General features: G+C 43.1%; 1 long non-coding RNA gene across 2 annotated transcripts; it reads left to right on the forward strand.

Moving 5' to 3' along the window:
• Positions 1-72: 72 nt before the first annotated feature.
• LOC116558627 lies at positions 73-12183 on the forward strand. Of its 2 annotated transcripts, XR_004272102.1 has the most exons (4): positions 73-282; positions 2330-2651; positions 7987-8140; positions 11638-12183. It is a non-coding gene; the product is annotated as an uncharacterized LOC116558627 (long non-coding RNA). The 2 variants fall into 2 exon arrangements; XR_004272101.1 differs by lacking the exon at positions 73-282 and having other exon boundaries at positions 289-2651.
• The last annotated feature ends 4408 nt before the right edge of the window (positions 12184-16591 follow it).

Genomic DNA, 16591 nt, shown 5'->3' on the forward strand with positions numbered 1-16591 from the left:
CCTCCACCCCGCCCCTCCCTCCACCCCGCCCCTCCCTCCACCCCGCCGTGGGCCAATCAGGGAGGCGGGCGCTCTTTAGGTCTCCGGCTGGGTGCCTGCCTTCCTCCTCCCTGTCAGCTGCGCCGGCGGTGGCGAGTCCCTTTGGGCGTGGCCGCAGGAACTGAACGGCTGCCGTCGAGCGTGGAGCACAGCGCGATGGCCTTGCAGCCAGCGTGGAGACGGTCCACCGGCAGGTGTTCGCTTTGGGGCCGCACTACCCCCAGGCGCCCGCAGCACTGGATGGTGAGTTTCGGCGCCTGGCCACGCTCGGTCCCGCCTTCTCCCGGGTCGTAGAGGACACAGCCCGGGCCTGGCCGGCCCTTGGGCCTCAGGCGCCTCTGCGACCTGAAACCTGGGCTTGGCCGCCGTCCGCGCGCCAGGGCGGTTGAGGTTTAGGTGTCTGTCGCTCGCCGCTTCCCCGACCAGCGGTCGCTTGGGAAGGGGCGCGGGGAGTGGTCAGGGGAGCGGAGGCCGGGACCCGGGGACCCTCGGCCGGGTCGCGGCACGGCCTTCAAGTCCGTACGCTCTGGAAGGCAACGGAAGCGCTTCCACCCCTCGATTTGCTAGCATCATGGCCGCCTTTTTGGTTTTCGATTGTAAAGCTAGTGCTTGTCGGTGTTGGCGGCAGCTGCAGCTGAGGTCCTGAAAGCAGTTCGTCTCCGCCTGTGTGCAGAACACCGAAATAATCAATTTTTCTCCTCGCCTCTGTTTTCAGCCGACGGCTTTGATTAAATATCACCAGCGGTGCTAATGGTGGTCTCCGTGCAGGCTTTCTAAAATGCATTACCGACACCAGTGTTGGTGGAATATTTCTGTCTTGAAGTTTTTGCTTTTAAGTGGATTTTAATATCGCACTGTTAGCATTTCAGGAAGGATAAACCAGCATCACTCTCTTGATTTATTAAAGATCTGTTTAGAGTTGGGGCTAATTTGACTTTTTTTTTTAGCCCTCAATTGAGCTTTTTTTTTTACAAGCATAAATGCTCCCAGATGTTTTAGCCCGATTGGTATGGACTTTGCTGTTAATGATTTCGTGGTCAGGTATGCAGCTTTAATGGAGTTATTGCAGAATCACACGTAGGCTCCCTCAACTTGATTTAGGTCCCTTAGAAAAGTGAAATGATGGTGACAGTATTTTTTATTTATTTTTTATTTATTTATTTTTGCGGTACTTAGCATTTTGTGGTGGTGAAGACTTGTGGAAGTAGATTCCCCCTAAATCTGAATCTTGTGAATATGTCTTTTGTGTTGACTGAAGGAAGTAAACTAATGTATTGAGTACTTCGTGGCAGGTACTGTGCTACATACATTATTTCATTTTATTTGAACAGCCACGTTGAGGGAGGAAAAGATGGTATTGTTACTTTTTTCAGGTGAGGAAGTATCCTGAGGTCATAGAACTAGAGAGTTATTCTTAAAATTGTAGACTTCACAAAACACAGCTCTTTCAGCTATTTTTAGGAAAACACTCTGCTTTCCTTAGTGTAATTAATAATTGCAGAATTTTGTGCATTTTACTGTATAAATTATAACATGTTTCCGAAGTGTATTCAAATTTCAATCATAATTTTGGAAATACCATAGAAGACATGTTTTACCAAGTATTGTAGCTAGATAGAAAAATTAGTTAAAATTGTTCTTTAAAGAGATTTTAATTGAATCTTTAATTTTCACTTTCTTTAGGAGCAAAATGCTGAATCCGACTATGAAAATTAGTATGAACTCACAGGCTTAGGAGCCAAGAGAGAATTTATATTAGGTGGAGCCTAAAAGAAATAAGTCCCTAAAAAGTAGTGGAGAGAAAATAGCATCATCTCTCTATCATACATTTCATTGCTGTTGCACTAGCCAGGAAGTGTGCCAGTGAATGTGTCTCATTACGAAAGGTTCAGAATTTCCCGTCACATCCTTTGACCGTTTTAACAAGATTAACTTATCTAAAATGTGGACTGAAAAAACTCTTTTAAGTTGAGGACATGTCACTTGAAAAGATACCCCCATCCAATAATATTTCTCCTATCTGATACAGTTTTTAATAGTCTGAAGTTGATTAGATCTGGGAACTAATTCTGTCACTGCTGTAGGCTTGTTTGACCTTCTGACTCTCCATTGGAAATGCTAGGTCCTCTTATTGTCATTTTCCTTTCCTAAGTGAAATACAAATGTAATTGGAATTTGAATCCTAGATCCAGATTATAGCCCTTTATCAGGTTGATGACATACCCTGCTATTAACCGTCTCCATTGCACATTATTAGCTTTTAATAAATATTGTTTCTGAATGTGACTAGAGCTCATGGATTCATCTCCATAGAGACATTAATTGAAGCCTTGAGAGTGGATAAGATAAGACCTCTGAGAACTAAGCCAAAGGATTGCCTGCCTTTACTGTGTCAATAAGGGTAAGTTATGGAAGAGGACAGAGGAAATGTGGTCAGAGAGACCAAGAGCTCATCCAGTAGCTGCACTGTCTCTGCTTCCTTTAGGAAAGGCCACCTGCCTTAGCTTTGAAATGGCCCATACCGTACCAGAAGGAGGAAGAGAGATCCCAGAAGGATATAGATCCTAGGCGTTCTGGAAACTAAGCAGAACCACAGGAGGAGAAAGCTACAGGTAACTGAACAAAATTTCTATGTTTCTATTTCCCCAGCTATAAAATGAAATGATTGGGCTCTGTCTGTGGTTTTCAGACCTCTCCTGTCTTAGGGGCTTCAGGCCTCACCCCACATAAGGAAACCTCATATATAGCATCCTCTCCCCTAATTACCTTTTTTTCATTCTTTGCTCTTCTCTTCCTCCTTCCGCTCCCCTTTCCTTTCTTTCTTCCTCTGCCTTTCATCTTTCTTCTTTTTCTTAATTTCCTTTCAGTCGTCATCATCTTCAATTCACATAGGTAACTGTTAAGGTTAGCAGGGAAAGATTCCATTTGGAAAAAGGATTTAGTAGCTTTAAAAGTGATGTTGGGTAACCCACAGGATAGATGTCCTCCAAGGTCCCTCCCAGAGTCTCAGGCTCAGAGCAGACTTTGGGGTTTTAACTCATGGCCAGTAGGAGCTGAATAGCAGATGTATGCATGAGATATGAACGCCATGACCAATTAATGTTAGTTGCAAGCCTGCCTTGCTGGTTTCAGCTTCATGCTAATCCTTGACTTTGAGGTATTATATTTTTCACTTTACACATAAGGGCACTGGGTCTCAGGTGACTCGTTCAGGGTTCACAGCCAGTAAGTATGTTGCAGAACTGAGACCTAAATTGAGATTTGTGTAGATGCCAAATCCTGTGAGCTTTTTTTCTTTTAACTACTATAGGCTTTTCTCTGTTATACCAAGTTACCTAGAAACATATACTTCCTGCAACTTGGGCTCCTGAATGCATTGGCCCTAAAGTATAAAATGATTATGTCATTGCAGACAGACCTGAAGAGGAGGCTAGAAAGGGTTAGGGTTAAAGTAATTAGGTTTTGGTTTTTTTTAAGATGGAGTTTCACTCTTGTTGCCCAAGCTGGAGTGGAATGGCATGATCTTGGCTCGCTGCAACGTCTGCCTCCCAGGTTCAAGCGATTCTCCTGCCTCAGCCTCCTGAGCAATTGGGATACAGGCGTGATCCACCCGACTAAGCCTCCCAAAGTGCTGGGATTACAGGCGTGAGCCATGGCGTCCCATCAGTTTTTTGTTTTTTCTTTTTTCTTTATCTCACAAGGCTCTGTCATCTAGCAGCTTGGTTTTTATCAGAAAGTAGTGTTGATTTCTTCCCACTCCTTCCAGTTACCTCTACCAGTTTCTTGATTTTCATTCATTTAATCAGTATTATTAAACATGTATTTGATTTCTGTGCTAGGCAGTAAGAACAAAGTAGTGAACAAAAGAAGTTGTTCTTACTCTTTGGTGTGTACAGTCCAACGGGGCAGTAATAACATTTACTGAGTGTGGTGAGGTGGGGAGTGCCACTGGATGATATAAAACGTGAAACTAAGATATTCTGAGTAGTCAGGAAGGGTTTCCTAGAGGAAGTGATGTTTAAGCTGGGACCTGCAGGAAGACTTAGAGATAGCTGGGTAAAAGGTAGGGTAGAGTACTGGAGTGTTTTAGGTACTATCTTGTAGGGACTGTATTATAGAAAATGAAAAGCTATGATTAAGATCTGGGAGTCTTTGTCATGGTATTGTAAGGATGGAAAATGCAGTTAAAGCTTCAGGTATAATTGGAACCAGGAACTGAAAATAGACAAACATAGCTACCTCCCTCCCTGTTTACATTTACAAAAGCTTCTTGCACCCTATATCTCTGAACAGCGGATTTCCCCCCACCCCTTTTCTCTTTTTCTTTTGAGACAGAGTCTCACTCTGTTGCCCACTGGAGTGAGATGGAGTGATCTTGACTCACTGCAACCACCACCTCCCTGGTTCCAGTTGATTCTCCAGCCTCAGCCTCCCAAATAGCTGGGACTACAGGCACGTACCACTGCATCCAGATAATTTTTATATTTTTAGTAGAGATGAGGTTTTACCATGTTGGCCAGGCTGGTCTCAAACTCCTGACAGGTGATCCACCCTCCTTGTCCTCCCAAAGTGCTGGGATTACAGATGTGACCCCACCTGGACTTTTCCCTTCTTTTCTCTTGTCACTTCCCCATGTACTCAGCAGAAGAGGGCTGACCCTGGCTTCCTGAAGGTGTGTCTCTTCAGGTTTTTTGGTGACCAGAGGCTGAGAACACTCTGAATCCAATTCCAAGTGGGACAGAATTTATAAAAACACCGTTAAGAGATCATTCTGCACAGAGCAGCTAACTCTACCTGAGCTTTCCAGCCTGGGAGAGTGTCTGCCTTTGGTCTAGTTAGCTGAGGCCCAAGGTGGGGTCATTTATTAAATAAAGCCAGATATCTTACAAGGTTTGAGGGGCAAGGTGGGAGTGGTCAAAAGAGGTCTCTCATTGATTTCTGAGTTGTCAGGTTAAAGTTCTTGGTGCTGTTTTCCCTGCTGTTCTCCAGGGAGTGTATATCACTCCCCTGTTTTTACAGATGAGGAAAATGAAACTCAAGTTGGGTATCTTGCCAGTCACAAGTAAGGGGTCAAAGGATTTTGTCATGAGGATTAAATAAAACAATACAGGTGAAGTGCTGTGTACTTGGTATCTAGCTAATACTCTAACTGTTGTTACTTCTTAGAAGTAAATGCTGTTGGCATGAAGTGAATTCTCCTTTGCCTCAGTCTCTAAGTAAAGCAGAATGTGCAGAAGTACAAATATTCGGCTTGGTGGTCACATGACCTTACAACAATGTGAAAGTAATACACATTCAGTAGAAACCTTACTTCAAGTACCCACGGAACCATTCTGTTTTTCATTTCCAGTATAGTATTTAATACATCATGTGAGTTATTCAACACTTTATTATAAAATGGGCTTTGTGTTAGATGATTTTGCCCAACTGTAGGCTAATGTAAGTGTTCTCATGTTGAAGGTAGGCTAAGCTAAGCAGTGATGTTTGGTAGATTAGGTGTATTAAATGCATTTTCAGCTAGGCTGGGCGCAGGACCCACGCCTATAATCCAAGCACTGTGGGAGGTCAAGGCGTGAGGATTCCTTGAGTTTGGGAGTTTGAGATCAATCTAGGCAACATAGTGAGACCTCGTCTGTACTAAAGGTATTTAAAAAAAATTAGCTAGGTGTGGTGGTACATGCCTATAGTCCCAGCTACTTGGGAGCCTGAGGCTGAGGGTGACTTGAACCTGGGTGGTTAAGGCTACAGTGAGCCATCGTCATGTCACCGCATTCCAGCCTGGCAACAGAGCCAGAACCTGTTTCAAAAAAAAAAAAAAAAAAAAAGCATTTCACCTTATGAGGTTTTCAACTTATGATGGGTTCATCGGGATGTAAGCCCATAGTAAGTCAAGGAACATCTATGGTCTAGTTAAAATAGGGATAGTCAAGTGTTTCATACATAGTCCAAATCTTCATAAGGAAACATCAGGGAAACCCGAGTTTAGGGATATTCTACAAAATGACTGGCCTGTAAACCTCAAAATAGTCAAGATCATGGAACCAAGAAAACACTGAAGAATTGTTCCACACTAAAGAAGTGTAAAGAGACATGGCAACTCCATGTGGTTCATGATTCTGAATAGGCATGATTGACAAAACTAGAATGAGGTCTGAAAATTAGATTGTATTTGTATATCTGTGTTTTATTTTTCTTGAGACAGAGGCTTGCTCTGTGGCACTCTAGTCTCTCTGTTGTCCAGGCTGGAGTGAGTGGTGCGAGCTCAGCTCACTGCAACCTCTGCTTCCTGGGTTCAAGCGATTCTTCTGCCGCAGTCTCCTGAGTAGTTGGGATGACAGGTGCCTGCCACCACATCTGGCTAAGTTTTGTATTTTTAGTAAAGATGGAGTTTCACCCTATTGGCCATGCTGGTCTCAAACTTGCAATCCACCCACCTCGGCCTCCCAAAGTGCTGGGATTATAGGCATGAGCCACTGAGCCCAGCCTAATGATTTTATTTTTATCTTCTTCTTTTTTTTTTTTGGTATTTTCTTTTTAACTTTGGTTTTTCCTACCTTTTTTGTTACAAACCCTTGTGTCGTTGACTGCTCTGCTTTGTACAAAACCCTGACCCAGAAACATCACTAAGTCCCCCTTTAATGTTTATTGTCTGATGGGCAAAAGGGTTGCCGCCATTTACTGCATCAAGTTTTCCAGCATGAAGGGCTTCCCATATCTGGTTCTGGTGGGCTGTGTTGTGAATGGAGGGGGACCAGTTATCTGAGGCCAACCGAGGCTCCACAGGCGGCTGCCCTATTGTTTCACTTGGGCGGGATTCTGACTTAGAGGCCTTTGATCATCATCACACAGATGAGTGTTGATGATTTTGATGGTTGCATTTTGATTGTGTGGGAGAATGGTCTCGTTTGTTTGCAGGAAATAGTCACTAGAGTATTGGGAGATAATGAGAAATATTGGCAAACTTACTCTCACATGCCTCAGAGTCCAAAAGTTTCATAAGCTAGACTTATAATTGTTCTATGGTTTGAAATATAGCTCCTTTTCTCTAAAGAGTTGTTGCTGGGTCCCTTTCAGAAAGATACTTGAGTGAGGATGTGTTGAAATTTGTCGGAAGCTTATGAAAGGCAGCTTTTAGCCTATCAAAAGAGGACGGGTGGTTTGGGGGTGCTCTCTGGGGCTACACTACCTTTAGTGGGGAGTGGCTTGGGGGCACTACTGGGTCCTGCAATGCGGGTGGCAGGGACAGGTTGTGAGTGCTATGGGGTACTACACTGCGGGTGGTGGGGGGAAGTTTGGGGGTGCTATCGCAGTTACATTGCTGTTGCAGGTGGGGAGGATGTTAGCAGTGCTATCTGGGGGCTGCACTGCTGGTGGCAGGAGGCAGAGGCAGTGACAGCAGTGGCCTCCAAGGAAGGGGCTGTTCTGCTGTTTCCAGACTCTGTACTCTTCTGCTTGTGCTGGAGTGTGGCAGACACACAGTGTTTCCGTGGGAATCCTGAGTATGGCAGGGTCCCCACACCTGCCATGGTTCCCAGGCCCGTACCCTCTTGCTGTATTGCAGAAACTGCCTGGGACCACCAGGCACAGAGTAGCGGGCACTACGGAGTCGGAAAGGGTCAGGGCCCTGTGGGTTCAGGCATCAGGGACAGGAACTGGCAGTAGGGTGCAGGGGTGGCTGGGTCTGAGTTTCTGCTGCTACTGCTCCCTGAGGAGCGCAGCCTTGGTGGGCCCAGGGGTTCCTGGCTAGCTCGACCTGGCCAGGGCCAGGTTTCAGCAAAGGCACTCAACCCACCCCAGGCCCCAATTCCTGGCCAACTTGGGCCAAAAGGAGAGGCTGGACTTTGGAGGATAGGTGTGAGTGCCTTGGCTGAAACAGGTCCCGGCCACCCAGTGGCCAGCATGACAAGGTGAGGCTCTAATGCCATCACTCCCTGCATCCTCTTCTAGGCTTTTCTGGATTTGCCTGCCCAGCTGCTCCATGCCTGGTTGGAGGAGGTACCAGCTGCATCCTGGAGGCTGGACCCTGCAGATGGCGCAGCTCTGTGGCTTACCTCGCTGTGGTTGGTGGCCGCAATGGAGACTGCAGCTCAACTGGAGAGAGGTAGGAGGGTGCCTGGGGTGACCAGGTGGTAGAGCCTTGTAGGGTGGGCTGGTGCACTGAGGGTGACAGCAACAGTGGTTGTATTGGTGTCGTCACCAGTGGTGGCAGCAACAGCTAGTCTGGAGGCCAAGAAGAGGGAGTAGAGGCACTGCAGGGCCCGGCCTAGCCTGAGGTGGGGAGGAAGTTGCAGTTGTTGTACTGTGGACCTGGGTGCCAGCAGTGATCGTGCAGCCAGCGCAAGGAGGAGTCCTCCCCCTTCTGTAGAATCTGAAGGGTCCCTTCTTCCTGCTGTTGCCTGAGGCGAGAGCGGCAGCATTGTCTCATTCCTAACAAAATTTAGGGAGCGACTATTTGTGTATTTTCTACTTGTTTTTGTTGTGGTAGTCCTGGACTTTTTTAAATTTCATAAATTGGAGAGGAGAAAATATCATAATAGACCTTATTTTTTGTTGTTGAGACAGAAACTTACTCTGTCACCGAGGCTGGAGTACAGTGATGTGATCTCAGCTCACCGCAACCTCTGCCTGAGTTCAAGCTACCCTCCTTTCAAGCCTTTGCCTTTCAAGTAGCCTGTATTACAGGTGCCCACCACCGTGCCTGGCTAATTTTTGTATTTTTAGTAGAGGTAGGATTTCACCATGTTGGCCAACCTGGTCTCAAACTCCTGACCTCAAGAGATCTGCCTGCCTTGGCCTCCCAAAGCACTGGGATTACAGGCGTGAACCACCACAGTCTGCCTCAACAAATAATTTCAGTTTAAAAATAATAATGACAAATGTGAATATTTTTTACTTAAAATCTTTTTTAAAACTTTTTTTTTTTTTTTTTTTTACTTTAAAGGCAGTTAGATTTAAGACTGTTCACATATTGAAAACCAAAGCATTTTAAGAGAAATCTCACATACGCTCTGTAGACCACACTTATCTTTATCTTTATCTGGCTCTTTTTTTTTTGGTATTTTCTTTTTAACTTTGGTTTTTCCTTCCTTTTTTGTTACAAACCCTTGTGTCGTTGACTGACTGCTCTGCTTTGTACAAAACGCTGACCCAGAAACAGCACCAAATTTATCTTTATATGGCTCTGTCTAGGTTACTGAGCATGAAAAATAAATCATATTCACAAAAAAATTTACTCGTGTGCATTTCAAAAAGGAATTAACTTCAAAGTATCTGCCTTACTCTGTGGTCCTCACCAAAAATAATAGGGCATTTCAGACAATACAATTAAACATTTGACATATGCATAATTATAGAATTTTTGTTAAAAACTGTGCATGGCACAAAGAGAATTTTCAGATTATATTATGCGCAGTAAAAATTGAACTCTGTAGAAGTGTTTCATTTAGGAAAACCAGGGCTTAAAATAATAAGAATAATTTTGATAAGATTTTTGCTGATAAAGAAATGCTTAGGCGGGTATGGTGTCTCTCACCTGTAATCCCAATACCTTGGGAAGCCAGGCTGGGTGGATCACAAGGTCAGGAGTTCAAGACCAGCCTGGCCAACTTGGTGAAACCCCATCTCTACTAAAAACATAAAAGTTAGCCGGGCATGGTGGCAGACACCTGTAATCCAGGCTGCTTCAAAGGCTGAGGCAGGAGAATCATTTGAAACCGAAAGGCAGAGGTTGCAGTGAGCCAAGATTGCCAAAAGTAATGAGCAGTTTGGCAGATAAGACAGGCTGTCAGGCCATGGCAGTTCAGCAGTGGGCATGCTGCCTGTCGAGTCACTTGTTCCCGAGGACTACGGCTAAATACCACAGATAAAATCTTCTTTGTCACTGATACTTGATATCACAATGAAATGATGTTATCTTTCAGATTTCCGGTTGAATTATTCACCCATTAACATCTGGTGATTTGGGTTGTAAGATTATTTTTAGTTTTTCCTGTTAACATTTCATCCATAAAATACAAACAAGACATATTTTTTCATGTAAGAATGTAAGCAGTATAAGACTTTTAAAACCCACTAATGAAATATACATGATTACATGCTTTAATGAACTAAAACTTTCATCTGTGATCTTTATTTTGCAGCACTCTGAGGTAGCATTACAGTCTCTTAGGTGTGCTGTGTCATTTATGTCCCTTACTTTATCCTAGGAATCCTTTATTGCCATTGAGCATATGAAAACAGAAACATGTGCATAGCTTCTCCGCATTGAGCCCATCAGTGGGTAGGAGCTGTATACTGGGGACATTTGGCAGAGATTTTCATGAGTCTGTTGGATACAACAGCTCCTTAGGAAACCTCGCAGGTTACCTTCCCTATTTTTTACCATTTGTAAACTAAGGCTCAGTGATATAAAAACAGATTCTGTGCCGTGGCATAACTGCAGCTTAAGGTTTTCATATTCAACACAACAGAGGTATAGCTGAAAATGTATGAACACTTAACATACCTCAAGATCCATTTGTTGGTATATTTGTGGCATTTCCAGATAGCTGACCTGGGGCTAAAGCATCTTTCTGGCATCGGTGTTTCTAAGTTGCCTTTAAGCTGAATAAATTTTTGGTTTTTATATTTAATCACTTCTATGTGAAATGCTGCAATTTAAAAAAATTGTACATGTGTAATACAGGTATAGTATTTTACACTAAATAATAATGACTGGCAGTCCATTGGCCCAAGAGGTATAATTTTTCAGATATTCTGCTCTGTGTCATCAGATGTAGACATTCATCTGGCATTCATCTGGAAAGACTTGTGGTCAGGGATTCACAGTACTGCTGGTGGGGTTTCTCCAGACCCTTTACATATGACACTTTAGGACGGGGTGAGTCACAAGTTACATTAGAAGTTGCCTTTGAAATTAGACCTAAACCGTGTGGAACTGGAACCCTTGTGCACAAAGCTCCCTGTATCATCCAAATCCTGCTGAAATCTTAGGGAAGAACAGTTTTACAGATTCATTCTTTCCACACTGAAGATTTCCCCACTGCCCAATTACTCTCACCTTTTTTTTTTTTTCTTGACTGTTATGTTTTACTTGACTCTGGAGACTTATACTCTTACCTTTGTACGGAGTATACCTTATTTCACCAATTATACTATTTGTTTATTAAAAGCAGAAATAGTTACTTATACCTGAAAATTTGCACCAAGAATGTAGCTGTGAATATGTTAAGAAAGTATACTTAAAGCAAGAAATCAAAGAAAATATATTAAATCAAAGCTAATTCCATTTCCAAATGGCAATAAAGCATGTGTTACATAGAATCACTGCATGAAAGTGTTTTAGTAGCCAAGATGAGATTGTACGCTGGTGAATAAGCAAGAGTTCTTTTTTCATTTTCATCTTCCAGTTCAAACGGGTATTTGGGTTCTTTTTTCTATTCACTCATGTCACACGGAGACCTGTGTTGTAAATTATTTTGTCAGAATGAAAGCCTGGCAGATTAAATTCTTTCTTCTCTTCTTGCTATACTTGATATTGATCTCTTGTTCATTTTTTGATAATGTGTTTGCTTATTTATGTTATCATTGCTTTTAGAGTCCGAGATGGCTTTGGGTTCCCAGTTCTGTGTGTTCCTGTCTGGTTCCTGAACCCAGCTGGAGAAATATGTCAGTCCCAACTGGTGAAGTACTGAGAGGAAGCTACACAAAAGATAGCAAGGTATTAGTAATTGTACCTCTGACATTTTAACCACCTCTGACTTTTCCATGGAATGGACAAGTAGTAGTCTCTGTCAGAGCTACATTTTAAAGGAAAAAAAGAAACTTGAAGTTGAAAACTATTGATTAATTCATGATGTTATTTTGTGTTTACTCAGCTCCTTTATGTTGACTTGTAAATTATTAATTTATGAACTGTTAGTCATCAATTCATTGCCTACATATCAACAAACAAGTTTTCTTTTTAATAAATAATCTGGTGGCTGGGCACAGTGGTTCCCACCTCTAACCTCAACACATTGGAAGGGCAAGGTGGGAGGATTGCTTGAGGCCAGGAGTCTAAGACCAGCCTGGGCAACATAGCAAGATCTCATCTCTACAAAAAAAAGGAAAACATTGTCTGGGCATGGTGGCTCATTTTTGTAGTTCAAGGTACTCAGGAGCCAGGAGTTTGAGGCTGTAGTGAGCCATGATCCTAACACTGCATTCCAGTCTGAGTGACAGATCAGGACATCATCTCTTAAAAAAAAGGAATCTAAAGGCTTCAGTGTGTGCACACAGCATGGCTTGTGAATGTGGAAGTGCATGTGTGTATGTGCATAGGTGTGCTCAAAAATGTGTTGATGATTACACCGTCTTAGAATAAAGGTCATTTTTATAAAGATCTCTCCATGTCTTGGATTTGATTCTTCCTAGGAATATTTCCCTCATTGACCTTTGAAAGCACCTGACCATATATAAAAATGAAGAATTTTCATAACTCATAAAAGGAGAATTACGACATCATCTACTATTTATGTCTCTGGTCTCATAAATCTGAACTATCAACCTGCTTATTTTTATGTACTGTCACACCGTGTATTCCCTGCATTGAATGCTGTTCTATTGACATTCTCTTTCTAAATTGTAGGAAGTTTTCTGTACCCTAAATTTTCTATTACAGGGATTAAATAGCCACTATCCTTTTTTTTCCCAAGTCTTACAGCGTAAAGGGTAAGTAAATACAGCCCTCACAGCAGCCTGTTGTTTGTCCTGCAATTATGTTTCCATCACATTACACAAAGCCTCTTGGTCATCATGGTAGTATCCTACTAATAAGTTTTTTTTTTTTTTAATGATGTAATATGTGTGTATACAAATACCTATATGTGTATACACATACAGCTGATATCTAGTGTGATTACATATGGACGAACTATAGAATTAGCTTGTAATTTTAGGAAAATAAGTTATTTTGTAAAGATACATCTCATGTTCAAGAAAGAGAATTGCACTTGAATCAGTTATGGATGCCTCAGCCTAAACACAATATGGAAAGAGCAGTAACTAAAAGTCATTTTAGAGTACTGCTAGGTTATTCAACGTATCATCACATTTAATTAAAATGTCAGTTTGAACCATGGCCAGTGAATTTGGTTAATATGTTATTTAAATCAACTTGTGAAGTGTTTATTTTAAATATAGAATTTGTGTTAATGAACAGGAAAAAAAACATTCTATTGCTTTGGAAGACATGTTAAAGCCCAAAGATTTATGACTTCAGAGAAGAAAAAATCCAGCTGATGATCGGTTGGCATTAGTACATGAGGATGTAACTCATATTTGGTAATAGCCATTTTTTTCTAACTAGAGTAAGGAAGTTGGAAACGAGAGGCAAAAACAAGGAATCAGATGTATAAAAAATCACAGGACAAAACCCATGAGCAGACAGTATTTCAGCTTCTCTGGCTTCTCTTTTGTAGTGACCTAAAGCATCCATTTGGTCTGAAGCTTGTTGGACCCTGTCAGTGATTTCTGTGAACTGGAGTTAGACTTCCCTGGTAGGTTTTGGATGACATAGTTCCAGGGCTAGTGATGAGGGTGGTAGCACTTTTTTTTTTTTTTGAGACAGAGTCTTGCTCTGTCACCTAGGCTGTAGTAGACTGGTGTGATCTTGGCTCACTGTAACCTCTCCCTCCCAGGTTCAAGCAATTCCCTACCTCAGCCTTCCGAATAGCTGGAATTACAGGCGACTGCCACCACACCTGGCTAATTTTGTATTTTTAGTAGAGACGGGGTTTCGCCATCTTGGCCATGCTGGTCTTGAACTCCTGACTTTGTGATCCACCTGCCTTGGCCTCCCAAGTGCTGGGATTACAGGCATGAGCCCCCACACCTAGTCAGGAATGACTTCCTTAAGCAAAAATGCCTTGGCTTTCACTCCTAAGGAGCTTCCTGTGGTTTACAGATAGTGGTGGGGACTGTAGGGAAATGGTACCCAGCAAAATGACTGACCCATGCAATGCCTGTTGACAGGGCAGAAGTCCAGCCCTTGTGAAGGATTTTTACCCTCCCTATGCCGTCACCATAATCAGGGTGAAGAAGTGGTGAGCCTTTCACCAAGCTGTAAAGACCTGTGTGAAAAGAAGCAGAGCCTCCTCCTTGACAGTTTCTCCTCATGTGTGTACATGATGCTACGACTCCTACACTTATGGAAGCATGTTGTAAAGTGGAGGCTCTTGTGGTTGTCAGACAAATTTTTTTCTTAATTACCCTAGAGATTTTTAGCAAATTATGTATTTTGGGGTGTCTGGCTAATCCCACCAGTTGACACAATTTTGCTGCCATGAACTGCATGCTCAGACTCCATCCCCAAAAGTTTTTATAACCAATTAGTTTCCTGTTTTTCTTTTTTTGCATCAACTTCTCTAGGAAATGTTGAATTTCCACCATGGTATAGTTATATGTCTCCACCTTCCATTCTTCCTGGGTGTCTTTAGTAATTTTGGGATGTCACGTGGTGACTGGGAATCCCTAGCGAGGAGGTGGATCCTCTGCCCTGCCTTGTAGGATGTCACTTTCTACTCAAGAGCATTTCAATCAACATCAGTCAGCATCCACTAAAGGAAGGTAGGCAGGGGTTGTTGGTGTGGCACCGAAGGCAGAGGTGCTCTGCATGGCAGAGTGAGATCTTTGGCCCTTGGCGTGTTGGCAGGATGCAGGAATAGGAGCATGCAGCTATGTGAGCAAATGTCTTAGAAGAACCGAAAAAGTTTCTGCCTCCTCCAGAGACTTAGAGGGAGCTGTGCCACATGTTCAGAATTACCACAGTTAACCATCATTTTGTGAACCCTCCTCATGGGTAAACCCCTTGGTATCCCTGAAGGTCAGTATACAAAGATCTTCCAGAAGCAAGGAAGACAGAAACAGAGAAGGTGCCTGCCTCTGTGTCAGCCATGCTTACTCTTGTGAGGCTTACTTATGCTTACTCTTCTTACTCTTGTAAGAACTCGGGTGTGAAGTTACCCCACTCATGGGTCAGGGTTAAGCCATTTACTATTTCCACTCTGGCTGCACTCATGGACACTGAGAGCTTAGTGTCACATCACCCACTTCAAGTCTCTAGAGAGGAGTTGTTGATCCCCTGGAGCCTAGTAGTCTAAATTCCACCACTGCCTAGGTGAAAGTGGAGCTCCACTGTCCAGACCTGCTCACTCTGGCTCAATGCCAGGACTTTGCAACTTACAGCCAGTATGGCCCTGACCACTCCCAAGGTCACAGGAACAGGGTACTTGGCTGAAAGCAACACATCTTAAAGTACTGGGTTCGGGGACCTGATCCTAGCAAGGGCGTTGATGCCATGCTGGAAAACATGCCTATACTGGGACTTGCTCTTCATAGCTGCAGGGGAGTTTAGAAGCTCTGAGCATTGTCTCCAGACACTGCAGTTTCAGGAGAATCCCCAAAACACCACCATGCAACAGCAGTATGTAGTGGCACAAAACAGCATGATTGAATGCTGGCAAACAGTAGTGCCATCCCGGACACAGTGGGCTGTCCAGTACAGAACTTCAGTAGGCCATTTGCACAAAACAGATATTGGGACAACGTCCAAGCCGAGGCCAGAAACCTGCCAACTATGCTAGTTATTGAAACGTTTTGCGTTTCTCTTTTCACTTGGCTAGCAGCTGTTACAGGCAGCCACCAGAGGCCCAGACAGAAGAGCAAAAGCAGGTGGTGCACCCACATGCCATTCTCAGGTGGGCTCACCAGCAGGATTGGATTGTGGTCATGGCTTCAGTGAGAACCACATTGTGAGAGTTTAAGAGTTTTGATGACTTACAGATCCTCAAGTTATGCAGGGCCACCACCACAGCAGACAGGCAGCAGTCCTGCATCCTAGGTCTTCTGTAGGAACAGCAGCTGTGCATAATACAGGAATATCCTCCTATATAACAGCTGTTTGGGATTGGATGACTTAATTTCATGGATAGGAAGAAGCAATATTGTTAAAATGTCCATAGCACCTAAAGCAACTTGTAGATTCAATGCTATTCGTATCTATCTACCAATGACATTTTATACAGAGCTAGAAAAACTATTTTCCAATTCATACTGAACCAAAAAAGAGCCTTAGAATAGCCAAGGCAACCCTAACCAAAAAGAACAAAGCTGGTGACATTACATTACGTGACTTCAAACTATTCTACAGGGATACACTAATCAAAACTGTGATACTGATACAAAAACAAACAATAGACCAATGGACCAGAATCAGAATGGAGAGCCCAGATGTAAAGCCACATACCTAAGAACTTCTGATTGTCAACAAAACTGACCAAAAAAAAAAAAGCAATGAGGAGGAAAGAAGGATTTTGTATTGAATAAATAGCTGGGTGCTGGGGTAACTGGCTAGGCATATGCAGAAGATTCAAACTGGATACCTTCCTTAACACTATATACAAAAATTCACTCAAGATGGATTAAAGACTTAAATGTAAAATCCAAAACTGAAAACCCTGGAAGACAACCTAGGCCGTACTATCCTGGACTTAGGAATGGGCAAAACTTTTAT

This window comes from Sapajus apella, unplaced genomic scaffold (assembly GCF_009761245.1).
Source record: "Sapajus apella isolate SASKATOON/1434 unplaced genomic scaffold, GSC_monkey_1.0 scaffold22, whole genome shotgun sequence".
NCBI classification, from domain to species: Eukaryota; Metazoa; Chordata; class Mammalia; order Primates; family Cebidae; genus Sapajus; species Sapajus apella.